A 9035-nucleotide genomic window follows, 5' to 3' on the forward strand; every position below is an offset into this window, starting at 1 on the left:
GTAGCTCATTACAAACCGCGGCCAGCGCCATTTTCTTCCCAAACTTAGCTCCACTTTCTTCTCACAGTCTTAAAGTTTGAACAATAAGTATCCCAAATCCTTCTAATAATTTTGTAGTCCTTAACAAAGCCGTTAACAGTACATCCAGCCGAACTATTTTTGCCCCGTACCTTTTCTTCAAATTCCACTTTCCTCTCACTTTCCGCCGCCGCTTCAGATTTCTTCTCACAGTCTTAAAGTTTGAACAATAAGTATCCCAAATCCTTCTAATAATTTTGTAGTCCTTAACAAAGCCGTTAACAGTACATCCAGCCGAACTATTTTTGCCCCGTACCTTTTCTTCAAATTCCACTTTCCTCTCACTTTCCGCCGCCGCTTCAGTAATGGTTGAGGTTAAATCCAATGGGGGGGGGGATATCCCACACGCTTTCAGTTTCTCATCGAGGAGTGCACCTGTGAAGACCAACAGACAAACAGACAAAATTTCTTCGTGTTAAGGCATCATAAAGGAAAAAAATAAGAAGAAAAAAGGTTTTAAAAACGGTTGGTCGCTGCTATGAACATGTTGCCATGTTCCTCCAACCTCGCCTTCTGCTTCGAGGCAACCAGCAACACCCCCTGTGATTCACTGTCAGCGGGGGGGCCCCAGCAAGCCCACTACAACTTCCTCTCCCTCCAGGAGTGGAAGCGGGACTCAGCCGCCATGGCGAAAGAGCCCCAAAAAGACGTGGGGAGGCGGTCGGCTCGGAGCTCGTCCGAAGCCCGACCGTACCGCAGCGCCACAAACCGGAAGTCCCTCCATGGCTTTCTCATCTGGCAGTTGGCTTTACACCTAGCACGGTCGATACACCGGGGGTCCCCCAAGTTACACCACACCTGGCGAGGCAGAATAGCCAACCAAACTGTCTGCACACCGGGCCACCTTGCTCTTATCATCACAAGGTCAGCCTCAGCTTGTAACACCAGGGCCTTGCCCTTCATCAGACCAAGGTCTTTACCCCCTAGGTGCACCACCAAAACGTGTGAAGGAGGCCCCTGCCTTTCTTTGAATAACAGGGGAGGGAGCGCAGGTCATCTCATACCCCTCCTTCCCAACCATTTGTCAACAACCATTTGTCAACAACCATCTATCTAAGGCCCAGTTGAGAACAGATGGGTGTCCTCCTGGCCTGGTGAGCAGCCCAAAAGACCATGCTGTGGCTGCAGACAGTGATTCTTCATCTCACCCCACGGCCTGCAGCACCTGTAAGAGGGACTCCATTAATAACCTAACATAACATTAAACTTTGCAACCCCACATGTATCCCCTGTAAGAACACGATTTCCACAACCTATCTGCTGAACTTCGCTATTGGAATACCCCATGGCTGCCGCTGTTGCAGCTGCCCCAATCCGGAAGGAGTGGATTCCGAAGTGGAACCCGCCTAATCCCAACCAGACCAGTACTTTCTGTGTCAGGGCCCTAAATTCAAACGTAGTTAGGGGAGTGCTGTCCTTATGCTGAAATAAATAGCCTGCACCCTTGCCCTGCATGGCTAAATATTGGTGCAGGGCCAGCATGGGGCATAACTCCGCCTCAGAACACCGGCCCAACTCAATAACAGAACCCTTACCAAGTTGGTCAGTCTTTGATCGCTGAAGTGTGAACCTAAATCTGGAGTCCAGCATGTGAATATCATGCTGGTTGAGCACTAGGCCAGATGTGTCCCAGCGAGAGCCACCCACTAATTCACTGATCCGCAGTGCCCCCAAAAAGGCGATCAGTGATGCCACGTGGAACAGTGTGGCCTTGTATCCATCATTGCAAAGTGTGTGCCACAGTGCCTTGAGCCCTATCAACACTGTTGGGGTTAATGGTTCCCTGGTGTCTATAACCTTGCCACTCTCCCTTGACCAGCCTTCGAGCATCTTCCTAATTCGGAAGTTGTCCATCTTCTCAAACCCAGATGCCTTGTTGGCATAGGCAAGAGATGACAGCTTACCCCTAATGGAACACGCTGACAGGCCCTTACCTCTCAGTGACACACAAAACTGCATAAGATGGGCTACCGGTATGGGCCAAACCTGACTCAGACCGGCTTCCTCCCTAAAGGACAGAAACTGCTTACCCGCCCTCTTATAAGCTCTCCGGGTGGAAGGGGCGAGAGCTAAACTTATCTCCCTGTCAGCCTCAGCCCGCCAACCTGCCATACCTCCACTGGCATCCAAACCGGAAACTGGTCGGCTTCCGGAGCCAGCTGGCAGAATCTCTCCATCTGTTTTCAGGAGAGAACATCAGCGACCCTGTTACTGACTCCCAGGACGTGCCTGGCTTTGTTCTACTAACAACAGAGTGTGAAGGCTCTGACCAGGGTCATGACCCTAGGAGACTTGGACGTCAGTGAGTTAATCATGTGCACTGCGGACAGATTGTCGCACCAGAAGTGACCTTCCCTTTGTCTTGGGGCAACCTGAGAGTGCGTGTGGCCCCACACACAAAGGGCATTCATGCCTGAAGGAGCATGACATGCAGCTGCATGTCCCATGGGAGTTGAACTCCCAGCAAAGTGGGTGTCGCTGAACAGCCTGACCCGCCTGGGCATGAGTACCTGCCTGACCTAGTGATCTGTGACCAGGATGGCCACGATCTGATCTCTCATTTTCAAATCGCCAGTCGGGAGACATGATTTGCAGCCATACGTGCGGGTGAATCAAGGCCGGATTCATGGCTGCCCTCATTCGGAACTCTTTGTCATACTGAAGCCATGCAGGGCTCGGACAATTGGTAAAGCCCTTATAAATGATGTCCATATATTAGAGCATTACAGAAGCCCTCTATGGCTGGTGCCTCACTATTACTGCCGCATAGATTAAGAATCCTGGGAACCACTTTGCCCAGGTCCTGTCCACCCTGCACCTCTTCAGGCGTTCCTTCTCCCGCTCATCTAGGTCCTCCTTATCTTTCCTCTCCAATTCCCTGTATAGCAATGTAAAAACATCAACAAACTCTCCCTTAAGGATTTTGTCCCTAGTAGCAGTGGAGAGGTGATCTCCAAGTGGCAAAGCCAGATCCCCAAATGGAATGGCACCCGCTGAAACTGTTTCATATGTGGAACCCCCAGGAGTCGAAAGACCAAAACCTGAATTTGGGTAGCCCCATCCAGGCCAAACACCTTGAGGAGGTGGCTGAGCCATACCTCCCCATCCTACATAGGGTGACCATCCACCTTGCATTGTGTGCCCAAAACTACCTTGTGCGGTGTACCCTGTAGCACCTTGAGTGCAGGGCCCCCATGGTCAATACGTCCCACCTCTGCCTTACCTTCACTCCTTGGCGGTCCTTTATACAGTTCCACCTGTACTCTGGCTCTCCTGCTTGTCATCCGCACGCTGCCTCTGGACCAGCTGACCCGATGTTGATGCCACTTCTCCCTGTCTGTCCTCAAGAAGAGCTAAGCGTGCCAACACCTGAGCCTGAAAACATTGTTTGGCAAAGGTTTAGACACGTCACGCGCAGGAGAGTGCTCACCCCGTCGACTCTCTAGGGCCCCTAGTCTCTCTAAAATGGCTGCGTTGACGGGGTCCTGTTCCTCTTTGTCAGAGGAGTCTAAAATGGTGGGCCGCCATAGTGGCTTCTTGGAAGGCTTCTTAGGGGCCGGCTGCTTGCCTTTAGAAGGGCCTTGCCCCTTCTTAGGAGCCATTGCTCAATATGGACCGCACAGTATAGACTAGCACTTTAATTAGAAACCCCCTATTGTCCCTTGACTAGAAATGGCCACCCAGAATGTATCTAAAATGGTCACCAGAAAGGCATTCTCCAAAATTGCTGCCCTGGAAGGTCCCTCCCAAGTTGGCCACTCACTTAAGAAGGCTACCCAAGGACACACTCAAGATGGCTGCCTCAATAAGACCTCTACATAATCCAGGCCATACAAATGGGTGCCCTGAAGGACACCTCAAGATGGCTGCCCTTCACTGCCATTCTCAAAATGGCTGCCCTTCACTGCCATTCTCAAAATGGCTGCCCTTCACTGCCATTCTCATTTAAAATGGCTGCCCTTCACACGCCAGCTCATTTAAAATGGCCACCAAACAATACCTTCTTAAAATGGCCACCCCACCTACCAATGTTCCACCTAATGACCCCTAGGGGGCTGGTAACCGCCACCCCCCCGGCCATTATTTGAACCAAATGCAGTTGGGGCCAGTGAATGCTTTTCCTGTGTGTCCAACTGTTGCTGTACGTTTGAGGTGGCAGGACAGTGCAGGCCTACTGACTCCCCCTAGGCCCTCTACCAACTGCCTGTTGAGGTCCTTCACCAACATGCTGAGCCCAGTGGGACCTCTTCTGTCTAAGACACACTGTTCCGTCCCGCCAACACTGCTGCCCTCGATGGCCGCCCCAGGGAACAACCCGAGCTCCCTGGTCTCCTGAAGCCCAGCCCTGGGGACCCCTGCAAACTGCAGCTGCCTCCGCTGACAGCCTTCGAGGGTGCATAAAATGCAACTGCAAGCAGCCTAAAAGGACCGCCGCTGGCTGCCGCCTTGGAAGACTGCCACCTTCTCTCCACGTTGAAGTGTCTGAAGGCCACCGCAGCCTGGCGCCTAGAGCCATCCGTAATCGCGACCACTGCAGCCCAAGCCTCACTGCGCCAGATGCCTCTGTCCCCGCCGATACAGGAGCCGCCGACACGCACACTCCCATTCGGGCCCAGGCCAGAAAGGTAGGCCACGGCCCCTTCTCCACTTTGCGCTTGAAGCTACTCCTTCAAGCACAAGTTGCAACTGCTTGGGTGGGAGCAGAGCCCAGCCATTTTGCAAGGCTGCCTCCGCCCCCCGCCCATGTCACAATGCGCAGCGTCATGGCTGTTGCTGCCCACATTCCTGCCAGGGTGGCAAAACAGCTCCCGGCCTCCAGGGGCGTCGCTGGGAGGCCGGGAGCTCCATTCTGCTGCTACCATGGAAGGATAGCTTTAACCAAATAGGTGATGAGCTTTGGAACAGTGATCTCCGCACAGGACAGTAAGTCAACCCCTTCATTTCTTTTCTGTCGTAGATGGACTGACTGGTTCGCTGAGCATGTGCTGAAACCTCAAAAGGGGGAAAAAATAGTAAGAACTTATCCCAAATAACAGCAAACAGAAAGGCGAAAGGATGGTGAAGTGGGCTCTAGTTCACATAAATTCATGTTTTAATAAATTCATTTTGTCTTTCGGGTGCTGCAAAACTGATATCAGTTTGACTGAGGCTGGTATGCCTTTCCCATAGTTATATACCACGAAATCATTTAACTTCTGGAACTGGACATCCTGTACAAATGTTCTAAGTAGTGTAATTGTGCACTCCCACTCCTCCAGTGCCAGGATAAGTGTTACACGAGGCTAAGAGCTATAAAGACTAGAAAAGAGGGAAAGTGCTGCCTTGTCCAAGACCCATCTATGTTTTTAAGAGCAGTACAACATATTTTTTGGGGGAAATAGGCTTTTTACTGAATGATGGTAGGAGTAGGGCACTCAAGTCTCCTTTCCACACTGAATTGTTCAAAATGCTTTTAGGAGTTTGTGATTTCAGAGGTTTGATTTTGGATTAGAAGCAGGGCTCTAGTCGGGGGGGAGCTCTCAGGTACGGAGCTCCGGAAGAGAACCTCTAGGGGGCGGGGCGGTCACGTGGTGAAGCCCCGCCCCCTTCTTTACCCCGCCCTCTGCTTCGATCCTCATTCCGTTTGGGAATGAGGATGAAGCAGGAGGGTAAGTAGCCGGGCCTTCTGACACACTTCCGGTGATGTCAGGGGGTGTGGCCTTCTGTCACTTCCGGTGATGTCAGGGGGCGTGGCATATGCAAATAAGTTATGCTAATGAGTTATGCTAATGAGCTCCGGCAGCTCTTTTTCTACAACAAGACCCCTGATTAGAAGTAGTGCTTGTTTCTCTTCCCTTGTAATAACTATTGACGTGATCATCAATAAATTAATACACTATTGTAACTGTTCACTGCTTTCTTCTGTAGTGGATTTTTCAATGGCTGCTAGAAACCACCCATTTTTCAATGGCTGCTAGAAACTTTCCACCGCCTGGGAACAATATTGACTATGTTCCTGTTTCAATCCTGTTCTGTATTTTCCACAGATATTCTGTTCTATACATCTTGTCAGCTAAATAAGTGAAATAGTTTACTGTCCATCACCGGCTCTGGGGCACATTTTAAATTTTTGATAGTCTCCTGTCAGGCCCAGATGTGTGGCATTGAAGTCATTTGGCTGGTAATTAGGTATTTATCAGATTTTCTCCAAAAAGGATAAGACAGTTATCTGACACAATTATCTTTGAAAATTGAATCCCCCCCCTGTCCTGCTGAGGATGTTGAGAAGCACAGAGAATGTTTATAGCTAAATGCCTTAAAAATCCCTATGTTGTTAGGTATTGTAAAAGTGAATTAGAATTAGCCATATTTTAAAATAGTCTTTTAGCCAAGTATAGTGCTCTATCATCAGTGTGTGTCTGTAACACTCTTTATTAAGATAAGTAATGTTGGCCCCGTTCACACGGAGCAGAAGCCACGCTAAATAGACGGAAGAGAGGCGGAGTTACCTGGCACGATCACACGGCAACATCTGGGGAGCGTAGAGCTCCCGTGGTTGAACTGTGGCGAACCGCCGACAAAACGGAGCAAAAAACTAGTACCTCGGAGGTACTAGTTTCCGGAAACTGCGGGGCAAGGGCGGGCGTCTGATCGCGTTTCCGGTGGCATCCGGCGCCCGTCCATGTCCCCTTGCGAAGAAGGTTTTTTTTCCCCCCAAGTCTCCGTGGTTGCGCATAAGCACTCAACGGAGCATGCGCATTCGTAGTGTACACAAAAAAAGAAACCCAGTTCGCCGCGCCGCGCGCTTCTTCGTTGCGCGCAGGCATGTGTTGTGATCGACGCCTCTCCGTAACCACGGAAGCTCCACGGTACCTCCACAGAACCTCCACAGGAGGTATGATCACTTTACTGCGTGTTAGTTTGCCCCGGGGCGAACAGCCACACTTCTCCCCCGCAGTTTCCTGCGCGTGTGACCGGGGCCGTTGTTTACTTTAAATATATTCTTTGGAAGGTTTTTGTTTGTTTGTTTTCCTGGCTATAGTGAGAATTTTAAAGGGGAAAGTGAAATTGCTTTCAATTTTTATTCCAAATCTTCTCTCAGGTTCAGACTTGCTGAAGTTATAACTTATGCCTTATGTGAAGTTCAGTTTTTTAAAAAAGACAACACCCTGTCATTTTTTACTCTTTTTGGAGGAAAAAAAATAGATATTTAGATGTTTTAGGAAGCTATTGCTAATGCTGAAACTCAAACTGGAAATACAGTGGTTCACTGTCAGTCTTCTGTGCAGCCCCACATTGGGATTGCGCTTGCACAGACCAGCTACTGGAGGCTCTCTTCCAGCTAAACTTGGTATTTTTAACACTCTGAGGGGAGCCCCTCCCCTGCAGAGCACATTGGAGGCCATTTTCCCACTCAGACTGTGCTCAGCAGGGAGGGGCTCCCCTTTCCCTCAGCTCTTTCTTCGCTACAGCATTGTGAGGACAAGACTTTTTCCAGTTCTTAGTTTTGTGAGTAATCTTTCTTCTCTAAAGATGTTTCTTGTTACTTTTACCAGTATTGCTATGTAGGGTTGCCAACCCCCCTCCCAGTTTGGTGGAGGTCCTCCACTTTTGGGGGGCTTCTACCCGCTGGTGGCCAGCGGGCCACCGGGGAAGCTCTGCCCCCAAGCCCCAACACCCACAGCCACCCCTCTCCCTTCTCTCTTGGGAGAGAGGAGGGAAAGGGGTGCAGGGGGGGGAATGCCAGCTCCTTTAAGTGCAGGAAGCATTTCCCGGAGAGGAGGGAGAGGGACGCGTGGGGGGGGGGAACGCCAGCTCATTTAAGTGCAGGAAGCTGGCGTTTCCTGGAGAGGAGGGAGAGGGGTGCGCGGGGGGGGAATGCCAGCTCTTTGAAGTGCAGGAAGCTGCTGTTTCCTGCGTACCCAATCTCTGTCGGGTGCAGGGGGGGAAACGCCAGCTCTCTGCACTTAAAGGAGCCCCTTTAAATGCAGGGAGCCGGTGTTTCCCGCACACCCGATCTCTGGGTGCGTGGGGGGGGGATGGCCAGCTCTCTGCACTTAAAAGGGCCCCTTTAAGTGCAGGGAGCTGGTGCCGCTAGAAGATCGGGGGGGACATCCCCAACATGATGTCATCACATTGGGGATGCCCCACCCTCTCCAGGAACACCCCCAAAGTCCCCCGCTGGGCGTGAAGATAGGACTTGGCAACCCTATTGCTATGTCACAGAAAGCATTGCTTTAAAAAATGTACCTAGTGCAAGACAAAAATGACTTGCTCTGATGAGCATTTGCTTTGCCTTTTTTACTTGGGTGAGGCCCACAATACTGCCACATGCAAGTTTTGCCTGCAGTTTACTAAAAAATCTTGCTTCGATCGAGCAGCACATTTAAAGGCAAGCGTATGGGAGAAAGTGATTTCTTCCTCTAACAGCCCAGAAGCTAAGGTATCTGCCCTGGTCATGCAAGACCAGTCCCTGACTTCAAGTTCCCAGCTAGAATCAGCCAACTTTCAAGTCCACCTTCAAGTGCATTGGCCCTGCCAGTTCTGGGGACAGAACTGAAGCATCAGATCTGATCATCTGCCCGTTCTGATGAACATTGCAGTTCTGAACTTCCACCCAAGAAGGCTTGACCTAAGACCAAACATAAGGACAAGCATCAGTCTAGCACAAAGACACCTCACGAAACAAGTCATATTGGTTCTGTCCAACCCGACCTTGGTTCCGATGGGATTGGAAGAGATTTCTCCTCTGTGTACATCCCCACTGTGTGCCTCCTCACTGATTTGGTGGCTAAATTTCTATGTTGTGCCATTAAGAGGAGTGGAATGTTTCAACTCCAGCAATGAAGGTTGTATCCTTTATCCCTTGGTGATCTATGTTTTGTTGTGATGCCAATAAAGGTAGCTGATGATGATGTGTGCCTCCTCACCAGCCCACTTTTTCTTGGAAGGAGAGATAGAGACTGATTGAGGTATGC

The sequence above is a fragment of the Gekko japonicus genome, unplaced genomic scaffold (genome assembly GCF_001447785.1).
Source record: "Gekko japonicus isolate JY-2015 unplaced genomic scaffold, Gekko_japonicus_V1.1 scaffold2975, whole genome shotgun sequence".
Lineage (NCBI taxonomy): Eukaryota > Metazoa > Chordata > Lepidosauria > Squamata > Gekkonidae > Gekko > Gekko japonicus.